Source organism: Poeciliopsis prolifica, unplaced genomic scaffold (genome assembly GCF_027474105.1).
Source record: "Poeciliopsis prolifica strain line A6 unplaced genomic scaffold, Auburn_PproV2 SCAFFOLD042, whole genome shotgun sequence".
In the NCBI taxonomy this organism is placed as follows: Eukaryota; Metazoa; Chordata; class Actinopteri; order Cyprinodontiformes; family Poeciliidae; genus Poeciliopsis; species Poeciliopsis prolifica.
In genome coordinates, this window is record NW_026562417.1 from 744,946 (window position 1) to 767,995 (window position 23,050).

At 38.5% G+C, this 23,050-nt stretch overlaps 1 long non-coding RNA gene across 2 annotated transcripts in view; it reads left to right on the plus strand.

The window, feature by feature from the left end:
• Window positions 1–23,050, plus strand: part of LOC129376124 (uncharacterized) — a 90,369-nt gene that overhangs the window by 12,971 nt on the left and 54,348 nt on the right. The window lies entirely within an intron of this gene.

A 23,050-nucleotide genomic window follows, 5' to 3' on the forward strand; every position in this document is an offset into this window, starting at 1 on the left:
ATGTGTGGCTGTGGGCTGTTTGTCAGGCTTGCCGACTGACAGCTGATGTCTACAGTCAGTCGGGGAAAACCCATGGGAGGAGAACAGACGTCTCATAAAATGTGATGCACCAGTTAGCCACAGAGTCCTTCTCATGTCTTGCTGTGCTTCCTCCGATGCCCCACTGAGCCGCTACAAATGCATCGTGAAGATTGCCCGGCCTTCCTTTGGGGGGAAGAAAAGATCAGTCAGTCTATTTACCTTTCTGTGAACAACATTTGACCACTTACAAGTTAGTTTTTGCTTTTATACCTCCTTTTAGATATTCTAAATGTTTATACTCTACTCCGGATAAATACTCTAATTTCCGGATTATAAGCTTCTACTTTTTTCACACCCTTTGTACACCAAGATGTGACTAATTTACAGCTTTTCGCCTGGACAGAGAGCAAATTGGCCTCAAGACAAAAGTGACGATGAAAAGCATGAGGAAGTGTGTTAGGCTGTTCAATTCTGACTGAAAAATGAAGAAAGCTATCAGTGACTTTGTAGGCTACTGTAATTTTGCAAGCACTGTTGGGAAATTTCATTTTTGTATGTTAGCGGTACACATTTTAGTAAAAGTACAAAAAAAAAAGAAAAAAAATATGTAGAGACCTGCGTTTGCAGCTCATATGTACATGTTATATTTCAAAGTTATTGAGTGCAGTTTATATTCGTCTATCATTCATGGAACAGCAGTAATGTTGAAATGATTATTTCATTTATTGAAAGAGGAAAGCTGTCCAAACCAATCAAAGAGTGACAAGATGAAAGACCTGAAAGAGTAACGCATCATACGCTGATCCAAAGAAACTGAAGATCAAATCCCAAAGTAATTGGGATTAATGCACTAAGACTCAAGAACTACAGAGAACCACAGTGAGCACCATAATCAACAATTGAAGAAAGCATTGGAGAACAACCTTTAGCTGACTGGCATACCAAAATTACTCCAAGAGCACATCAATAATTCATCCAAGAGGTCACAAAAAGTCCAAAAACCTGTCTAAAATATACATTTTAAACATAACTGAACCAGCAGCAGGTTAAAGTTGGCTTAATTGAAGTCATTGTTAATGAGTCAATAAAAAGAGATTAAGAAAAATCACATCTACAAGAAGGTTCCACTGCAAAAAACAATCCTGAATGGAAAATAGGTCTTTGAGTTTTTTTCCAAAGAACATCTTGACCATTCCTAAAACGCATAGAAAATACGATCTGGACTAGCAAGAAAAAGAAGAAAGGTTAAATTTCCAAAAGGTGTATAAGGACACATTAAACCTTTTTACAACTGTTTTATATCCACAGTCAAACCTGATTCTGGCAGTGAGAAGGTCGAGGGTTTTTTCTGCTTCAGGACAACTTCCAGAAATTGATGGAAGTACGATTCCCACTCTAAAATAAAGGTTTTGCAATGACCTGGTCAAAGTTTTCCAAAAATGACCAAAATAGCTGAAGTAAAGCAATTGCATAAATTAAAAGAAGAGTGGTGCAAAATTGTAAAAACACTCACCGTCAGATAGTACTTTTGGCACCAACAGTGGAACAGTGACTTACTTGTTTTGTGCAATTACTTTTTCACACAGTTTGCTTTGAATAGCCTCCCCTCCCCTTTAATAAATTAAATCCTCCTTTTATAAACTTTTTTTTAAAATTTTTACTTCCGTGCTGATATTTGAGTGATGATGCGAAACATCTAAAGCCGACCCAAAAATAGCGTGCAGTTTTTCATGGCACATTGATGATGCTACTTTGTTTTAATGCTGTGGAGCAAATAATGAGCACTCAGCACATCAGTGCATCCCTCTATGCGCGTTAATGATATGCATTGGTTAACATTTCGCAGATTAATCTCCAAGGACCTGAGTGGGTGTTTTTTTAAAGAGTTGTAGAAACTGGCAGGGCCCGTACTTCTTGTTATCTCATTTGAACGTGGAGGCAGCCTAACGGAACCAAGTCACTGCTGAGAAGCGCTGATTGAACTCTTGGAGGTGATCTAAGACTCCAAGAGTCTTAGCCGTCCACGCCACTTGGGTGTCATTTCGGTTTCAGGGTGTCAGCCGCAGCTGTGTGTTTAGCTTCCACCAACATCTATATTTACCTCTCTAATAAAAGTCATTGTCATGTGGCTCGGTGTAAATTAGAGGTCTGCTTTTGTCATGGATGGCGGAAGGAAAAAAATAAAGCATCTCTCACGAGGATGGAGAGCTCCGGTGACTTTTATTAGCGCTGAAGAAGACAGACCTCATCACAGACGGGTGTGTAAATCTAGCTGAACACAAAGCTGTAATGTAACTTTTTTTTTCCCATTCATTCTTTTCTACAAGGCCAGAATAAATATTTTGAGAAAAAAATTATGATTCATGCCAAATGCTGACACATTTCTGTCTCTGAGCTGTGAAGTCCAAGTGAAATTTAAAATGTTTAAAAGTTTAAAATGGTATTATACCACTTAATGTGTCTGTATGTACATTTGGAGCTCTCTCCATTATTTTCTTACCAATTTTCTTTGGCAAGTTCAGATGAGAGAACATAAAGTAGGTAATATAAAAGAAAATGTATTTTGACACTAATATTAAATAAAGATGTCGATATTTAGATAATTAGAGATTAAGATAAATCCGCATGAAAGAATAGAGTGACTCAAATGAGTGAAAGAGCTTATTCACACAGATTGAAGTTGATTAGTCAGAGTTCAAATGCTGTAATTGTCATGCTAAATAGCTCAAACAGTGTTTGGCAAAATCCCAAAATTTAACAAGGTATTATCAGCATAAGGTGGAGCATGTATTACGCTCATTTGAGGTTTTGAATGCATCTTAGGAAAGATGTTTTTATGTGTAGAAGAAAGTTATGAAACGAATGTCTATAATTCAGTGAGACGCTCTGGGAAATGCATTGAACACTTGTGTCGACTGCAAGTGTTGGTGCTGGAACAGATTTCTTCTGGTCCACAATCTTCAGTCTTTCAGACCCCTGAAACCAATTTTAAGGTCAGACAAACATAACCTGGGTAGATACAGAAAGTATTGTACCATGTGTGCACACACGACACATGCTTTGAATTTCACATGAGAAATTGCTTCACACTTGACTCAATTGAGTGGGAGGAAATGTCAGCAAAAAAAAAAAATCAACTTTATTCATACTTTAACTGGGATGTTGAACATTTCACACATGAATTGATCTCTATCGCTACGCTGCACGTTAGGTTGATGTGGACATTAGTTGAAGTCTAGAGGAAGTGGCAACCCCACACCAGATTGTAAATCTGGAATGAAAAACAGAATGATGAGCCGGAGATCAGAGTGCTGAAACAGAGAGCTATGAGTGGAGTCACCATTGCATTCATGCAGCTTCTTAACTAGAAGACAGTAGAGAACGCTGGCCGCTGCCAAAAACTCTGAGGGTGAAGTAAAGACGAGCCCTTGCCATCTGGAGAGCTTGAGGCGATGTAGAAAACAACTTGATGGCTCTTGGCCTCACATCCTAAAATTCTTTCTTTTTTCTTCTTCATATTTTGCTCTTTCTTTGCCTTTTAACCCTCATAACAAACCCATCTGAACCTCCTCCATTTCTCTCAGGCTATGATCTTACCCAAATGCAGTGTTTCACATCCCTCCAACACACACATCCTCTTTTTTTGCTTTTTTTTGCTTTCGCTCTGAAGGATTTATCACTCCTAATTATCTTAACTATCCTTCTTCATACCCAGCTTGTATCTAGCATATTTAATCTAGGATTCAGCAAGGCTATTAGTTACACTCAACATGCAAAGACTAATTGATTTAAGGAAGCAGGATTTACTTGTTGGTGCTGATGGGTTTAAATGCTAATACAAGAGGAAAGAGACTAGAGGAGGATGGATATCAGAGGAATGTGGCGCTTTGCAAAAGTATTCATATTCCTCAGCCTTTCACTAGACATTCATTATGTACTATGATGTATTTTAATGGAAATGTATGTGTTTGACTAATTTAAAGTATGTCCTAATTGTAAACCGATTTTTTCATTTATTTATTTATTTTTTTACAAATGTATCAGTTGCATATGTTCATATTTTAATTTGTAAAAACGTTGAGAATCCATGCATCCATTTCTTTTCACTTCACAATGAAGCAGTAATTTGTGTTGGTTGCATTTGCCTAGTGATAGCCCTAATGAAATACATTAAAATGTCTTGCTGCAATGCAGGAAAATGTAAAATCAGTAATTTTCTTGTAAACAGTGGCATGTTATGTAGATTTATTCAGAATCTCCTAAATAAATATTTGTTCTCGTCTGGCACATGTAACAGAGTGATTCACAGCCGAAACCAGTCACAGAGCAGCTCAGGGCCAGTTGATTCTTGATCAATGATGGGTCTTGATTTGCTCATTAGGCCCAGATGTGAAGCTTAATTAGGCTTACCAGTTTCAATTGGTGTTGTATCAAAACACACACACTTGTGTGCCTGTGTCCTACCCCCAACTCAGACAGCCGGATCTTCCTGAGTGATCAATGTCTCTGTCATCCTGTGGTGTTGTCCGGGGCCCCGGGCGGGGCCATGGAGCTGCTACAGCCGGGCTCAGGGCTGACATTAGCGGACACGGGGTGAGTGATGTTAGCCTCCTGCTCCCCTGGGGGGCAGCGGAGGCAGGGGACCGGGCTTGGCCCAGAGCAGCGGGCCTGGAGAAAGGTCACAGCTCGGGCTGGTGTGATTAATAGGACAAGAAGCTGAGTGTCCACAGTGCCATTATCAATATCGGTGGCCACCAGCTGCCCTAACTGCATATGCAGCAGTCATCACGCATCCTCCGCTCACGGAGGCGAGGGGAGAAAAAAAAAACCCAAAACACAAAAACGAACCAGCAAATGGAGATGCATCAGCTCGGATACACGAGCATAGTTAAGTCTTCCTGGCGTGCGCTTGGTTTTGGTCCCATTTGCTCACTGATGTGAGAGGTCAGCTATCAATTAAATGCTGTTTATTCACAACAACTGCTCCGACTCGACCCGATTCTGGTAATGAGTCACAGCGCGGAAATCCGGGAGGTGAAAGTCTGGGACTGAAATGTCAGCGCAGCCTCTGCGACAAACATGACATTTAAACGGACATCTGTTTCTCTGTTCTGTTTTCCCAACCAACCAGAAATGTTTATCCTAAACACAGGCATGACATGGAAATTAGCAAAGTTGAAGAAAAAAAAATAAATTAAAAAAAAAAAAAATATATATATATATATATATATATATATATATATATATATATACACATATATAATTCTCCTGGGAGTGACGTGAGAAGACGGCACGTCATTATAATAGTTTAGAAATGTTTTTCCTCTGCAGGGTATTGGAGAGCAGAGTCAAAATAAACTGTGTTGAATTTAAAACTAAGAATTATAAAACTTAAACTATATCTATATAAAACTTAAAATATATTCATAACTAAAACATTAACATGCTTTATGTAGATTTGGACCAACAGAAATTAGCAAAGAATTTTTGGAGTTGAAGGGGAGAAAAATATGTTTTTATACAAATACAGATCTAAAACGTTTGGCATGCACTTGTATTCATCATTTTTTGACTAAGATTTGTTTCACCTGATAGCCCAGAAGACTCAATTCAATTAGGGGCCAAAATTGGTCCACAGGACCGGTTTGCTTTCACATTGAACTATTTCAAACGAACCAAACCCTTTTCAGAAAAACCTGTTCCCCTCCTCGCCTGTGGTGTCGCTGCAGCAAGAACCACTGTAAGAAATGACATGACTACATGAGCGCCACTTCCTTCTTCACGCAATGCAAACAAAAATGGACTGGCATCAAATTTTTGTAGTTTAAGGAATTTATTTATTTTTTGTCTACTGTAGAAGATAATCAGTTATTTCTCCCTCTCTCGTTTGTTTTGCTTGTATTTTCCCAGAATGCCATGTGCTACAGTCTGCTTCCTGCTTTTGGAGTGACTTGATGTTCACACATGCATTCAAACCCCAGTAGCATTCATTCATTTTTTGACAAAATCCACAACACTATGTGAATCAAACACAAGTGAAAGTTTTATTTTAGATTTTTTTCCCCTCTGAAATGATCAAATTCACATTTACATGCCACGCAGTTGCTGTGCTTTTCAATCATAACCCAACCTGTTATTTAACTGCTGTTGTATTATTATTTTTTTTTTGGCACGTTTGTCTTTCTACCTCAGTGGAACCTACTGGGTGGTTGTTAGTTCAATATACTTTTCTGTAAGTAAGCTTGTTGGCAGCTGCTCCAGGCAACGGGAGACTGCGGCCTGAGGGATTCCCACAGCGTCTAGGAACATCCTGGACGGCTTGATGCTGCACCTGTTGTTAGGATATAAAAGGCAAACGCACAAACACACACTGCAGACATTTTAGAAGCTGTACTCTGAGATAATACGAGGTTTCAAAACACTGTTGTGGGTTTTCTTACTGACATTCACAAGGTTCCACATCCAGAGCTGCCGGATAGCTACGTATTCGACACAAAGACTGACATTAAATGAGACTATATGTCTGGTTTGGCCATAATTTCAAAAGAAGGAAGCTTGCAACGCCACCTGTCATCTAAACTGTGAAATATGGTGCAGCATCATCATCACAGGAGAGACGGGTGCACATCACAAACTTGTTTGAGGAAATAAGAATACACAGAAATACTGAAGAAACATTTCAATATAAAAGCTCAGATTTTAAAATAGCTAGTCTTCTAAATGTAACAACTTTTGTCATTATTGTGGCATTAGAAATACTTCCAGTGGCAATAGAGATGTTTGAAATTGTCACACCTAAAATTCAGGAAAGGTTTAATACTATTTATTTATATATTATTTATCCTTTCAATCAAAATTTCAAACATTTGGCTCCAACTATATTCTTATTAGCGACTTATTCTGATTGCATAGCTTGAAGATGTCAATATTCAATATCTATTAAAGCAGTTTGTAAACCAGTGAACTTTGAACATCATCTTGAAGTTTTTACTTCTCCCCCACTTGCACACTGAAAGAGCTTCACAATAAGTGATTCAATTTTACCAGCAGGATATAATTATGAAGTGCAACAAAAAGATAAAGTAAAATAAATACAGTCATGTCTAGGTAGTGTTGAAATCTTGCTTTAAATGTGCAGCTTGTTTGCTTTCAGTAAAACAGGATAAGTAAAGAAATTAATAAATCTTACACTGGGTCCAATAGTGATACTTTTTTGGCCATTTGGCAGAAGATGCTGCAGTTTCTCAGATCTATGGACTTCCGGTTGTTAAACCGTCTCACTATGGAATAATTCTGACACTTCATCTGATTTGCTTTTTCAAGCGATGGAAGTAATGACAACTCATGCTGGCAGGAAGGGCAGAAGGACTGTTTATATATATATTTATTATTATTCTCTCCCTGCTGTATTGTCTAGAGGGAACTGAAGAAACAAACACACAGAAAAGACATTACAGAGGACATCAAAGTGTTTGGAGACGGGTCTGCAGAAAAGCACGGGCCCCAACGTTAGGCAAAATGCCTCTTTTTTTTCTTTCTAATTACGCAGGGATGGAAGTAGACGAATCAGCAGTTATATTTGTGCAGCAACGCAAATATAACTTTTAACTTTTAAGGAACACGTTTCATAACAACCATAGTTGGCACTTGATTCCAGCCCTTTACACGAGGAAGAGGGTTTCTATTGTTGATTTGGTCCAAGGAGAATAAATGTCTTCAGCTTTGTGGTAAAAATTAGAGGTTGCACTGCAGTAACTTTGCCTTGTATTTAAACTTTTTGAGAAGGGAGCAACACATACAGTATATATGGAAAGTAATAATACTGCAAATATGCTTATTTAGGTACACTTTTACCCCCAAATTTCACATCTTAGGTGTTATCAGGCTTGCCATCTTCCTCAGTTTTTCCTCCAACTATATCAATATACTGTTTGTAACTTCAGTCAGATTTTTGTAAAATGTTTAGTGACAAAGATTTAACAGGGTATTATAAGTTCACACAGATTATAGTATTTAGAAAAACCTGTTTAATAAGAGCTTTAGTTTGAAACAGGCAATGAAGCCGAGGCAGTTCAAAGCGCTTTACACCATAAAAACACAGTCACCAATTATGAAATGGGTTGTAAACATCACCAAAATCATCACATAAAACATATTGGCCAGTGTTTCACTTACTACTAACCAAAGGGAACTCTGAACAGGTGGGTTCTGAGGCTTAAACACAATATTTAAGCCTCGGTGCTTCAGCTCTTTTCCAGTTTTATGGAAATTTGCTCCAGATTTTGTGGTGCGTAGAAGTTGAATGCTGCTTCTTCGTGTTTGGTTCTGAGGATGCAGAGCAGGCTAGAATCAGAAGATATGAATATATGTAAATTTATTAAGTTGGAGAAGGTAATGTGTATACCACTGATGCAAAAGACTTAGCCTTGCTTAAAATTAGATAGTGAGAAAAGTCTATAAATTAAACCTGTTGGCAGTCATGTATTTAGTAAAATTATAAGCTGTGCGCTCTATTCATCTTCTCCTTCTTAAAGAATCTACATGCCAAACACTGTTTAGTTTAAAGAGAGCATGCTGTTGGCTACATCATGATGCAGGAATGCTTTCACGGGCGAGCTGGTCAGGATCGATTCCAACGTTAGAAGTAAAAAATTTTTATTGCAATTAATAGGGGGGCCCAGAAGAAAATATTTGGGAACCACTGGTTTAGGTCAAAGCAGGTTAGTGAGTTAAAGCTTAGACCTAAATCCAGACAGCAGTTTGAGGCCAGAAAATTGGTGTTCTCAAATTTCATTCTAAATTGAGTGGACTTGAACTACTAAAAAGTGATTATTTGAAAAAAGATTAAGGCAAAAAGTATTTTTCAAGATACAGCATTGTTTTCATGATCTTTCCAAATTGGTGTGGAGGTTTTATCAACACAGTCGGGACGCCCAGCACAGCCAGGGCACGTGTGCGTGCGCCCGTGTCTCCTGTGTGGCCTGTTGTCTGCTGGTGAGTGTTTAGAGAACAGATTTCTTTGACGTTGAAGGCGCCAAAGCAATACAGATTTGGCAATTAACCTTGATGTCACTGTAATTACCAAGTCACTTTAGTAAAATGAATTAATTTCCCTAAAGGACTCGGAAACAAAATTACCTCCTCTCCTCCCGAAGAGAGGCAATATGGCGTCTGATAATTAGGCTAGAAAAAGTGAGCCACCGCCATATTCCTGTCTCTCATTGTGTGAAGTCTGTGTAATCTGCCCCGGGAGAGGAGGGGGAGCCACTGATCCGCATGCCACTCCCATCGGTTCCTGTGGGTCTGTGGTGCTTTGACTCAACCTTTTTTTTTTTCCCTTGTTTTCCAGCTCGACATGTTTTTGTTTTCCTCCTGATGGCCCATAATCCTCAGCACCCATCGTCCATGTTGCTCTGCGCGTACAGAAATTCTTAAGAACTAGCCAGCAGGTGAGCAATGTGACGCGACGAGTGGCAACGATTCTCGCTGTTCGCATTCTGCCACGATGTTTGCACGCTAACGGAGAAACGGAAAGCTTTTTTTTTTTTTCTTACCCCATTTCTTCTTCCTGTGGACCTAATCTGCAGCTTCCTATTAGAGGCCGGGGTGTCTGTCAACCCTGTCATGCTGCTTCAATTAGTATGTAAATTTTAGCGTGTTTTCTTCTGAACTTGGTGGGATTTCTCAGGTGGTGCAAAAATAAGCAGCAGTTGCTTTTGACAGACTACAAAATAAGTATGCGGCTGCTCAGAGACCGTGCTTCAAATGAATATTTGGGAAGGGAGCCTCGGGTCCCTGGAGTAAATTTTGTCATGCCTGGTCTCTAGCGGAGAAACGGGGACCATTAAAAGCTAATTACATTTATTAACTCAGCTTTGCCCAATTGGGTTTTAGTTGGCTGTTTTGTATTTAATAAAAAAATTATTATATTTCAAACATTTGTACCACAAGGAGCCGGGTGATGAAAGGTTGCAGAGCTACAACGATATTCCTCCTGGTAAAAGAGCCATTATATACTGAGTATTAAGGAGCAAATGCCAGCTGGTTTTAGAGCTACAAAACCATAACATATAGACAGCCTGGAACATAGATCAATAATAGCCCCTTTTTTTTTTCTTTTTTTTTACAGTTTTTCAAAACATATTTGGAGATCTGCACTTTTCTTACCATAAGAAAAACAAATATTTGAGTCATGCTTCTCCAAAATGGAATTACAATCACAATAAACTGATGACAGCAGAAACAGCACATGGATATGTGGCCTCAGAACAGGACAGAGTTATATATATATATATATATATATGGCATAGATAGCTAGATAAAGTAGGATAGTCATGCCTCTACTGACATTAAAAAACTCTCTTTCTAAAACCCCCCTTTTGTCACCCATTATAATTTACTGTCTCACGACTTGTGTTTTCCTTTGTGTCTGAGCCAAATGAATGAGATTGTATATCAGTATTTTGAGTTCTCTTCCATGCACCAAAGTTTCAGTATCTCTGAAAATGTCTTAGAGCCAAAACGTGTACTGTTGAAGAAAACTGAAATGTGGACAGGCTTAAAGAATGTCAATGCTGTAACGAACCTCTGCACGGCTTGATGTAATAAAATAGGCTGAAGTGACGATGGAGCTATTGGGAAAAAACTGGATTGTTGATGCATTCACATATGCATCAAAGCAAAAATGCTAATCAGATCTGGAACAGAGATTGTATCTGACTGCATACAGTTTCTTTTTCCATGTTTCATTATCAAAGCAGCTTTTCAATAAGGCTGCGTTTACTCTGGAGTGCTTTTACATCCTTGTGTAGAGTGCCTGTCTGATAACTCTCTAAGCAACTGCTTGACATTTATGCTGATTTCCACTTCCACAATGGACAAATTTCCATTGTGGAAACTCACATTTGAGCTGAGGGCTTGGCTTTCTCGACTTTCACCCAGGATAGTCAGAATGATCTATACTGATACAATTCAATTTTCTATACTTAGCCTTTTTATAGTTAAGCTTGCTTCTACTTCAACTTTGGTGCTTTGATTTGGTTGGCTTCAAACATAGATATGAGAACTGGCAAGGGAACATCTGTAAAAAAAAAATAAACTCTTTGAGCTCTATGTAAACTGGATAAAACAAACTTTATATTTTCCAAATATTAGACCTACATACACCTGTTTGGTTTCAGAAAATCATAATGATTCATCTGCTGCTCCTCCTGTACAACCACACAACCCCTCAGATTTGTTAAAGCTAACTGTGGCATTTATTACTGAGCTCAAAACAACTGTAAAACTCACTTCTTGCTCCCTGTTGAGGTGAGTCAGGTGGGATTGCCACATCTCTTACGACTTCTCTCTTTTGCTGCTTGTCATTCATGTTGCCTGGTTGAGTGGCCAGCAGCGGCAGCTTGTCTGTCTGGGACTTGAAATCCCACAGGACCTCGGCTCAGTTGTTCGCTGCCACTGTCAGTGGTGTGTCCCTTGGGTGGCAACAGATGGTCTTGGACGCAGCTTCAGCCAGCTTCGTCTTGGTGTGGGCCACCCTGCTGCCTGTTCTGCTGCATCATTGTCAAGTACTGCCTTCAGATTGCCTATTTCCCTCTTTTGGGATCCAAATATATGTTTGAAATTGTCCGTACTCTTGGGAGAGATATCAAGAAGTTTCCTTATGATAGAAAATGAGGCAGGAATCTCTCAAAAGACAAAGTGAAGCTAATATTAACTGTGAAAATAAAAGAACTAAGAGTAGTTATTTTATTTGAAGAATAAAATTATTTTTTTTTATTAAAATTGGCCAATCAGAAGGTATTTATACTCTTCTCGGTAATTAATTGAACTGCTGTAGTCGCACTCTGTGTATAACTGCTCATCAGATTAATTTTTGGTGATGAACGCTTGGTAAATTTCTTCACTTAGGACAGCTTAAGAGTGACTACATTTTCAACTTTGTGAATAATTTAAGAAAAGGACAGTGGGAAAAAAATTTGGATGACAAATCCTTTTAAAGAGGAGCATGAAGCTCTATTCTTGGCCATAAAGCTTTATCATCCCAGACAAATAAAAACTTTAATAGCAGACGTGCCAAGCGACCGAGTTCATCTGTAGCACAGTAATATCTGCATATCTGGATTAACTAAGCAATGCTTGTGCAGACTTACAAATTTTGTTCCACCTAAGACTGCTTTTGGTGTCCTAGCTGTTTACTGATGCATAGCTTTTCCTTTTCGAAGCAACAGACACATTTGATGTTTTCTTTAAAAGACCATAACCAAATTTTGGTCTGTTGTGGAATAGTATTTCTGGGTTTTGAACTTTGAAGAGAACACGAGCAACAAAACAAGGTTTCATCAGCCAGGACGTTACACTTCACTACTTTATAAGTGATGTACCCAAGAAACAGATTCTTGCGAAACACATATACATATATATGTGTGATATTGAGCAAATTAGGGTCAAAAAGTACAAAATGAGCAGAAGTAAGAGGGACATACAACCTAACTTCTGGACTTTAATAAAAAATACAAATAAATTGAATCTATTTTCAACTTCTGCTATCATAATTGATATATTGTCAGAATGGGTAATACCAGCTAGAAATCTGGGACATATGGACCAGAAGAGGGTTAAAAAAACCATCCTTCAATGATTCCCCCCTCTTCTTTCTCCTATTTCTAAAATTGAAAAAAAAAAAAAAAACTACAGCTCTACAAGCTGCCCTGACTTTTACTTAATCTGCATTACCAACCTGTAATTTGAAAGGTTGCCCATTTGAACTTATATTTTACACCTCTCTGCACAGTAGTCAGTTTCAAAGACCTCCCAGATTTAATCAAGCCCGATAAAATACAGGATTACCTGCAGAGTCACTTTACTCTTGGTGTGTGAATCTTTCCTCTGAGAGCGAACACGTAACGCATGTCCTCCTCTCGCCATGCAGGCTGTTCCTTCCATCATGGAGCACTTCCAGCGACTGCACTTACAATTTAGCAGGGCAGGCACTTAAAACCGAGGCAGATTTATGTGTTTTTACAACAGGCTGGATAAGTTAAGCAACCCATCAGCAATCATAGTGGAACATATTATTATTTAGGGTCATGAAAAATAGTGCAAGCTGTACTATATTATAAGACAAACTCAGAAGAAATGGTGATATTTGTTAGCTAAAACTCAAAAATGTATTTTAACAGCATATAAATAAAAACCAAGACTACAGAACCTGAAATACTAGTAATAAGTCTACATGGTTTTTCAATATGTCACCACACATAACTAGTTTCACATGGTATATGTTGCTATTATGACAGAATAGTATGAACAGACATGTTAGCTTACACGTCTTCCTTGCTCTAATTTTTTTTAAAACTTGAATGAAAAGCATGTAAACAACTGTTTCCCCCCTTTTAACTAGCTTCCTTCACCTCAATGGTGAGTTTTCACTCGGTAACAACATCTGCACTGATGTGTGCTGTTTGCAGATGCACTGACTGGGGGGTAGAAGATATTTTTTTATGTTTCTACCAAGCAGTTCAGGGCAGATCAACCTGAAAGTCACCCTGTTCTGCCAACTTCTAAAGTAAACATGGCAAATGAGGTTCAAGCCAGTTAGCATCATGACACATATTTGCAAACCCTAAAACGTTGTTTACTCTTTCAAGTCATGGTTTATAACAAGCAGGATTCCGGGTATTAGCTTTATGTCTTATTAGTTGCTCGATAAATGTGCTTTATAAGTGCTTGCTTTCAGCCTAATAAGGAAAATGCTGGTGGTAGGCCACCATGGGTGAAACTAAATGTTTGATTTTTCCTTCATGTACCATATACTACGACAGAGGGCAAAACACAGCCAGGGGGAAGAGTTGTGTAAATTAGGCAGGGATATAAGCCTCCAGCCCCTATCTGAATAAAAAAAAAAACTGAAGAAACAAGCGAAGATAGTCTGAGCTGCAGTCACAGGTGACCCGTCCCCAGCTCTACATTATTAGCAGGCGCTGTTTCTCCTCTGGATCCGAGCCCTGATCAGATATGCTGTCTAACCTTGGTGGCACGGACAGACTAATTGCTCTTGAAATTGTCCAAAGAGGGAAAGATGGTGTCGGATTGTGCACAAAAAGTGTGGCTGTGCGAAGGTTGTGCCATTTTTCCCTTTGATTGTGACTGAACTTGTTAAGACGTGTTCAGAGATTCCTAACAGATGATGTTGCCGGACTTCCACAAGGTGTGTGCTTGCCTGTGTGTGTGTGCAGAAGCACATGGCCGCTGTAAGGTCAGGGCATGGGGAGAGGTCAAAACAAGCAGATGTGAAAACAAGAGTCCCCGCCATAACTCTCTGATGTGGAAGCTCTCTTCCCTGTGTAAGTCATGTCACCTCCCACTGAAGGTGTCCTCACTTACATGGGAGTGTGTGTCTGTCTGAGTCGAGTGTCTCTCAGAGGTCACGGCAAGATCAGGGGACATCCGTCCATGTAGTGAACAGAAAAGGTAACTGTAGTGCTGAAGAATAAGGCCAATGTGTGAGTTTTATACGCGAGATGTTCTTGTTGTGTTGTGACAGATTGCCTTAACTTTTCGGGTTAGCATGTTGGATCTTAGATCACGCACACATAGTCACCCCTGTTGAAGATTTAAGCCATGACTACAAATACAAATACAGCATACTAATACCTATCATAAATGCAGTGGCAAGGACTAGAGTTATTCATGAAGAACAATGTTAATGCAACAACTGTCACATTTGCGCTTAAAAAACATCCTAGATCTGAAAACAAAATCACTCAAAGCAACTTTCAGCCTTCCAGCAACAAGCTTATGGGCAATTTGGAGGTGTGTGTTTGACTCTTCTTGTTTGAAGGAATGGATCTCTATGTGCAAGATAGCACAACGAGCTCTTGAAAGCTGTGCATTTGTTTAGGTGCCTCAGCATGTATGTATTTTACAGTAGCATTAGGTCGAGCAGTGATTTTTGATCTTTGAGAGATCCATGACAGCTGCAGCCGTGTACACATAAACATAATATCACTATGAGATAACAGCAGGCCGTGGAATTTAATAGAACAAATATCAAATTCAAGCATACATACAAACAAACTGTGTCAGAGAGAATTGAGCCCATGCATTAACTGCTGCAAATATAGCGTGAGATTGTCATTACAATCACTGAAAGACAATTCAAAAGGAAAATCTGCTGCATTTTTGGCTTAAAAGAACATATAAAGCTTAACGCCAAAGCCTCTTACCAAATAAATTGCCATTTGTGTGTTCCCGCATGTGGGTGTGTGTGTCAGTGTTTGCTCTTCAGGGAGACACATAGGACGGACCTCCACCACAGCACTCTATTTTCTCTCTGCATGAGCTCCCAGCACATTCAGTAGGTTGATTTAAAGCCAGAGAGCCTCTCTCTCTTTCTCATGCACGCACACACACATGCACGGACACTCATTGAACAGCCACTGTTTCATTAATCTTCTGCATGTGTAAATTAGGCATGAAAATATAGTATTTGGAGCATAAAACCTTGGACGTGCCGTCCTTTGCTGCATGCTCTGATGATAAATTGGATGACGAGGTAAAGGTAACAAGCTGCTGTCCTGGTGTGTTCCTGACCACAAAAAATGCACTGAACTTTAATTGACACCAATGCACAAACATTAATTTTTTATTTATATATCTGAGTGTTTGTTTGTTTTTTGCTTTGTAATTATGCTGCATATGTTCTTTAGATGCTTAGAAACCCACAAGAATGATTATCCCCCATTTCTTTTTCTTTTCTTTTTTTGCTTTCCATCTCCATATGTTACCGTCACGTTTAATGATCATAATTATTTATCTGTGTTGGCAGCATTAAAAGACTTTTCGAATGCTGTGTCTTGGCCCAAAGATTAACAATTCACCAAGCTCCTTATTAGAGCAATTCATCAAATCAGCGGGCAGTGCTGATTAAATCAACTTGGTAATAAATGGAATGATCTAAAACGTTCTGACGCCCAGAGTCCTCACAGCACACCTGCCTGATTAGGAGGCAATTTATCCCGTAGCTTTCCGCAGAGTCACACACTTTAATTGGGGCAAAATGTGAATGTCGTCCTGTTTCGCCTGATGGCAAAAACCTGGTGGTCTTGATGAAAAATCGTTGGCAACTCTGCAGGCAAATTTTACAGGCTTTTTTTTTCTTGCACTTTTAAAAAAATATCTTATCTTCCCTCTTTTGGCAAATTAATTTCCAAATTGCTTCTCAAAAGGACATAGGCTGATAAAAGACCAGTTTTTGTGATGTAAAAATAAGAAACCATTATAAATGAGTGTGAATATTTTTGAAAAATATAATTAATCTGATAAACAAATCTGTTAGAAATTTACATAATTATATGAAAAAAGTCCATTAATCTGGTTACATTCATGTCCACATCCCTAAAATTTTACTCTAAAGCATCACTGCACAGACGTGTTGCAAAGGATTAAAATGTCATCATGTCCTGATGGATTGAAGGGGATCTAAACTTACAAATAGGGTAAAGGCTTCTGTCACTGGGGAGGCAGAAGAAGAGATGTTGATTCTCCGCATCGAAATGAGTCTATTAAGGTGGTTCCAGCATCCGACCGGGGGCATCCTGCATGCATCCCTTTGGAGGATTCAGCTGAACTCGGCTTATTTATATAGCAGCACTTAACAACATGTTGTCTCAAGGCACTTCACTAAAAGTAAAAGTCAAGGATGTGACCCCCTTTACTACCACTGTCCACAAACTTACATGGTGTGACAATTTGCATGTCTAAATACGAAATTGGTTGCTAGCCTCCTGTGTCTTGGTCTTGGCCCTGTGGTGTATCAGCCATCTGTTCAGGATTCCACCATTGACTCCTGAAATTGGTAGACAAACGCTAAAACCAAAATTAAATAGCTGAACAAGTCCAGAAGGCATTCTCATGCCTGCGAAGTCTTCTGGACGATGTCAAAAGAGAATTATTCTCAGGTAGAATATCGTCTACTGCAAACCTGGACAGTTTATTTACATCAGGATGCTGTCAAAGTTTCATATTAAATGCCTTCCGATGTGTTACCTACTGGATAATGAATGCAAGCCGCAAACACGTTCTCTAAAGAAAAAAATATGGTTTTTATTGTAGATTTATTTACAACAAAGACATTGGAACTTCATCTAGACAACATGACATCTACTGCTCAGTTTTGTGGGCAAATGTAGCTTTCACCTGCTTCTAATTTGAAATTGTTTTTAAACGTATGTACTGTGGGAAGCCACTGACTTGGTATTTCACACAGTTAGAAATAGAGAATTGTCATTGTAGTCTCCACAAACTAAAACTTTGAGAAAATAGAATAACCACCCAAACCATTTCTCCAGAAAGCAATTTCCCAAAGTCAAATTAAGTTTGATAAGACCTATATTTAGACACACTATGCTCCAAAACAGTAAATATCCCACACATTGAGCTGCAAGGTGAACAGGAGCTCTGTGTATATGTTAATATAAAATCTGAGTAAAAATAATAATAAAGCACCAAAATAACCACCAAAGTACAAATATCACCTCAAAATCATACATACTTATCAGTTTCATTATGTTGGCAAGAACAAACTTCAAGAGAAGAATAAAGGTTATTGAACCTCAAGGGAGGTCATTACACTCACTGTGCAAAATTACACCCAGAGAGGAGCTGGTATTTTTCAAACCAGTAGAACGAAGAGAAGTCGGCAAATTATGACAAACCTCTTGATAACAAAAATTGATCATCAGAAGCTGGTTGTCTGGAAGCTGGTTTATACCATGCAAGCGCATTGAAAAAGTAATGAAGGCCTTGCTATAGACTTATTGCATCAGTATGATTTGTGGAGAAAAATAAGTCATAAAACGGAGAAAGGACTCAAAAGATTTTCCTCAAGTTCATAACTTTTGCCACATTTCTTGTTTTTGCCTAATTCCATTTGATCAAGATCTAAACCGACCAAATCTAAACCGTCCCTGCTAATCCTGACTTGTAAATTGCCATCTGTACTCATTCTTGTGCATTTGAGCATTGATATTTATTTTGAGCCTGCTGACTTTATTTGGTCTTTGTTTGTCTGTGTGTGTATTCAGGAAGGTGAAAGCGTGGCGCTTTGGCAGAAGTGCCTCATAGTGAGCATCAGATGGCTTGTGATGAATAGTCAATTAGGTGTAAACTTGTTCCAGGAATGACCAGTAAACAAGGGAGGAGATGATCGCTGTTTGGGGGGGGGCAAGGCATCCATTATCTAGCAGCTAATTATCTAGCCACAGCCATTTCCATTCTCTAGATAGCTGTGTGATTAAAGGGTTTGGTCAATCAAATGGATAACAGGAATCTGAAATGGGAGGACAAGGGAGGAGGAGGAGAGAAAGAAAGACATGACTGAGCCAGAGAAAAGACTGCTGCTGAGCCTCATTTTCATTTTTTTTTAACTCTCAGAAAAAATATACATATAAATCACCCTGGCTGTGGAATAAGTCTTCTGATTTTGCAAGTTGTTGTTGAATAAAGGTGGATTTCAGAAGCGAACACTTGACATACAACTGGACTGTGACCAGTGTTGTGCTTAGGTTAAAGTTTATCTGGGAGCCTCACGATGAATCAAGACGTAATACAGCGTTCAGGAAGGAAGATTGGAAAATAATCATTCAAGTTATGCATATTTGACTCTGAAAATCGGAATTTATGCGGATTATGAAGCTCAACATCGGAGGCTGCAGTTCTCTGGTAGTGGCACCAATTTTTAAAAAGAATAAGATGACTTGTGTTCCAAAAAGGTCTCCATATCTTGTTTGAATGATATTTTAGTTAGCTTTCATAATGACTTGAGTCTCAACTCTGGCTTCCATACTTTTGCAAATTCCTGAAGATTGCATATGAGTCCTGAATTTATCTCTAAAATCTGCCTTTTTTGATGATATGCCATTTCTACCTCCTCACGTTTGCATGGAAGCTAATCAGATAGCAAGAAATGTTATATACATGTTTCCCAATGATTTTATTGAGATTATAAGATAATATACAGATGTTTTTTCTCGAGATAAAGAGAACAGTTTCATTACAAAAACGTTTTTTTGTTCTGAAGATTGACTTATGTTGAAAAAATGATCAGAAAATTAACTTGTCGAGAAAATCAACTGGAAAAAGAATAAGACTAAAATAAGCTTAAAAATAAAACCATGTTGGTAAACTTTACAGAATAAGAATTATGCAAACTAAATAACGAAATCAGTTGGTAGAAAGCCACTTCATTTCTTTAAATGTGTTTATTAGTCAGGTTCTGTACAAACTCACCCACATTTACTAAATCTGAAGGATCACAGAGTGTGTTTTTATATGAATGCTGATCTCTTTTCAGCCACTTGGCAGTCTGTAAAGCTGATTCATTCAGCGCACAGTGGGGGCTCCCCAGTTCAATAATCTCTGGAGGGCTTTTTCCAATGGAGACACCAGGAAGCGAGGCTGAAACTCAAACGGTGTGACAACCCAAGCAGAGCACTGGTTTCATGCATGCCAACGCAAAGCTGTCTTTGTAAATGGAGGGAACTACCCAGACGTGGAACATGAAATATTAATGGTTAATATCATACTTAGCACAAGCGCTGACAGTAAAATGGTGTTTGCTAGAGAAACTATGAGCCTGTGGATGTTAAGGGGACAAATGTAGTACCAGAAAACAGACTCTCTTAATGGATTTTTGTCCCATCGCAGTTCTGCGAATCAGTGAGGAATTCATGGAGGAGTTACAAACCTGATTAGTATCTGGATTTTTTTTTAAATAGTTTGCCAAGTTTTTGTTTTGTATTTTTACCCAAGTCTATAAATAGAAATCAAAATACCAAAAACCTGACTGTTTAAAAATGTCATATTTAGTGTAGTTCTGCCGACAAAAGTACTTTAACCCTCTCCAGGCAGGGGTTGCAGATTTTCAACAACTTAAACAGTCTTTTCAAATAATTTGAGCCTGAGAGGGTTAATAATCTTAGAACTATAAAACTATGAAATGACACAATCCTTTCAAAAACAGACAAAAACTAGTCACTAAAACACAGCACAGCATGAGCTAACATGAACTGCACATGTGAAAAACTGCAGTACCTGGACCAATATAGCAAGACTTAGGCAAGACAATTCAATGCATTTCACATGATTAGAAATGCATTGATTTGATTTGAAAGTCAAATCACAAACAAGCAAGCAAAAGCAAAAAAAAGAGATTTAAAGAGATCAGTGTTTCAGCATTTTTGCAGTTTTCTAGAAGCCTCTTCCAGATTAGTGGAACATAAAGCCTGAAACGTTCTGGCTTTCCAAAGGTCTAAAGGTCTTGAATACCGGCAGAGAAAATTTAGGCGTGAACTCTGTTGTATCTGGCTATATGGTGCAGAGAGGAATGTATAGGTACCCCTCCCCCACCTGTAGCTCAGTATTGCTGGCCAGCTATTTGAAGGAGGACTACAGGAATGAATAATAATACATTTGTGGAAAAAAACAGCATTGTTTTGGAAACTGAAAAGAGCAACACCGCTCTCTCCTATAAAGGTGAAGATTTTTTAAGATGGTGACCAGCTGAGTAGATTGTCTGGCTAATTAACCTGTAAATATCAACTTCTTATTGCCAATAAATTCTTCAAAGGTGTGACTAAGTGCGTATTCTATGTTTTTGCTGAAGTCTTGGCTATCAAAATCAACAGAAATACAAGATGTTAATCATTTCATGACAGCTAATAATCTCTGTGTTATTATTTTTAGCAGCCAGTATCTGATGTCTTATTTTTTTTTGGATGGTTTTGTTTTTAATGTTTGTGGATATTTTTTTTTATTTTTTACTATTGGAACATGAGACTGGCTCATAACTCATAAGAGTTTCATTACATTTTCTTAGCATTGCACAGTCCAATATTCGTCATTAATTGTGAGTCTTCGTACATGTCTCAGTAAATTGTGATCCAGCATAAGACATTTATGTCACTTTGCTTGTAAATATTACTAAACGAACAAAGGAGGAGGCAGCGCAGGGGGAAAAATAGAAAAGGTAAAAGGAATGGATGGCTGGGTGGGATAAATTTACAGACTGTACAAGCTGAATGGACACTTGCTAATTGAGACAAATGAACAGCAGGAGAGGTGCGTGCAAGAAGCGGCAGCGAACGGATCTGGTCCATCTCTCAGATGCGTCGCAGGTTTTCTCTTTCCCTTTCTTGTTTTATTTAAATCCACATCCTTTTTTACTCATGCGCGTTTTTCTTTTTTCCATTCCGGATAATAGAATGGAACGCAGCACACTCCATCTGCCCATTCGCACACATTGGGAATCTATAAATCATGCATGGCAAACCTCATTGTTAAATGAGGTTATACAAAAGGAGTCATTGTGAGTTTCTCGCTTCTTCCATTTATTCTTCATGTCAGACACTCATGCAAGTGGGAATTCTTTCATACAGTAAGTTTTACTTTGCTCAAACGTGATGAAATTTGGTCTGTGCACAGAACTCACCAATAAATTCAAAGATTATTAAAAAGCTTATCTTTTTCAGTGATTCTATTCACTAAGTGAAACATTATGTTCACTGATGCACTTATCAGAGAAAGATTTTTTTAAAAAAATCCAAACTTAGTGTGAATAGTTAGTGGTAAGGTGGGCATTTGAAATTAAAATGTATGCGGTTAACTCATACGCCCACATGCATGCACACAGAAACCATAAACATAGACCACCTAGAATTGGTCCACAAAGACCTGAGTGTGACAATCCATTCTATACAAAGAGCCCCAGGAGGGCTATAGTGCTCGATATTGCCTGCAATAAAAAAGCATGCAAGGTGATTGTACCCAGATACAAATACCTCAGTCCTGAAATATGATTTTGCAGGTCAGTACATATCATATAGTAATGAAAGTATAAAAGCAGGATATTGTCAGATGTAGTTGGGATTCATTAGAAATCAACTAGAGTTGTGGCTTTATGTCTTTTTGTTCTGATCAGACGCTAAACTGACCTTGTCAGAAATGCACTGCATGACAAACAGCCTGTGGCTGATCAGACTTTGGCTGTATTGTCGATTTGGTCTCAAAACCCTCTGCCCTAAAATACCTATGTCACAAAATGGCAAAAATCCTGGACTCGGCCTCCAAAAGCGTTTTATTGGAAAATTGTTTAATAAGTGGCCCACCATCCAGGATTTGAAGTCGTTTGTCTGAATGTTTAATTAGCTAATCAAGCTTCTAGTTCAGCCCCGCCGTCATGTTCAACATTTATTTGTTCCCATGCTGATAATAAGAGTTTAGCTTTGATTTTTAAGCTGTGGAAAATTCAGCAGCTTAAGCGGAGAGACTGTTAACAAAAGTTGTAGCTGAAAGAATTAAGCAAACAAACATTTTGTAATAGAATTTGTTTGAGAAAATTTACCCAAAGAGCAAATGTTTGGCTAAGAAATGGATTGAGGACTTTCAAAAAATGAGTACATCAAAAAAAAAAAAAAGGCACCTCGGAGATGAATTCGGGCTTTTTACCCAAAATCTTGTTGTGGTTGCAGTTGGACGTCTCCAATTAATATTTATTGAGCGCATTTACTGTCGCACAGCACTGTACCTAAGGCTTAACTGGGAAAAACATCTAGAAACACCATGGCTAATGCAGCATCTAACCTTTTTTCATCTAGTTGCCAAATCAGGCAATACTTCCCCTGCTTCAAAATCAGCAATTACACATAACCAAATAGAGGCTCATCTAATTATATTTTTGCTGGACCTTTCTTTTTTTATTATTAAAACATAATTGGATTCCTCTTCTGGAGACATGAAGGCCATTGTGGAATTTTGCCCCCCCCTCATTTGCGCTTGTTGTTTGGACCTCCGCAATTGCGCTTGTGGCTTTTTGCCAAAGCAAGTCTTAGCTTTCTGCGCGATCTGATATTTGATCTTCATTGGCAGACAATTATTGTGCACTCCGAGATGAGTGCTGAGCTGTTTTGAAGGAGCGTTGTAATTGGTTAATGAGTCGGAAAGGGAAAGCTTCTTGATCTCATTTCCAGTG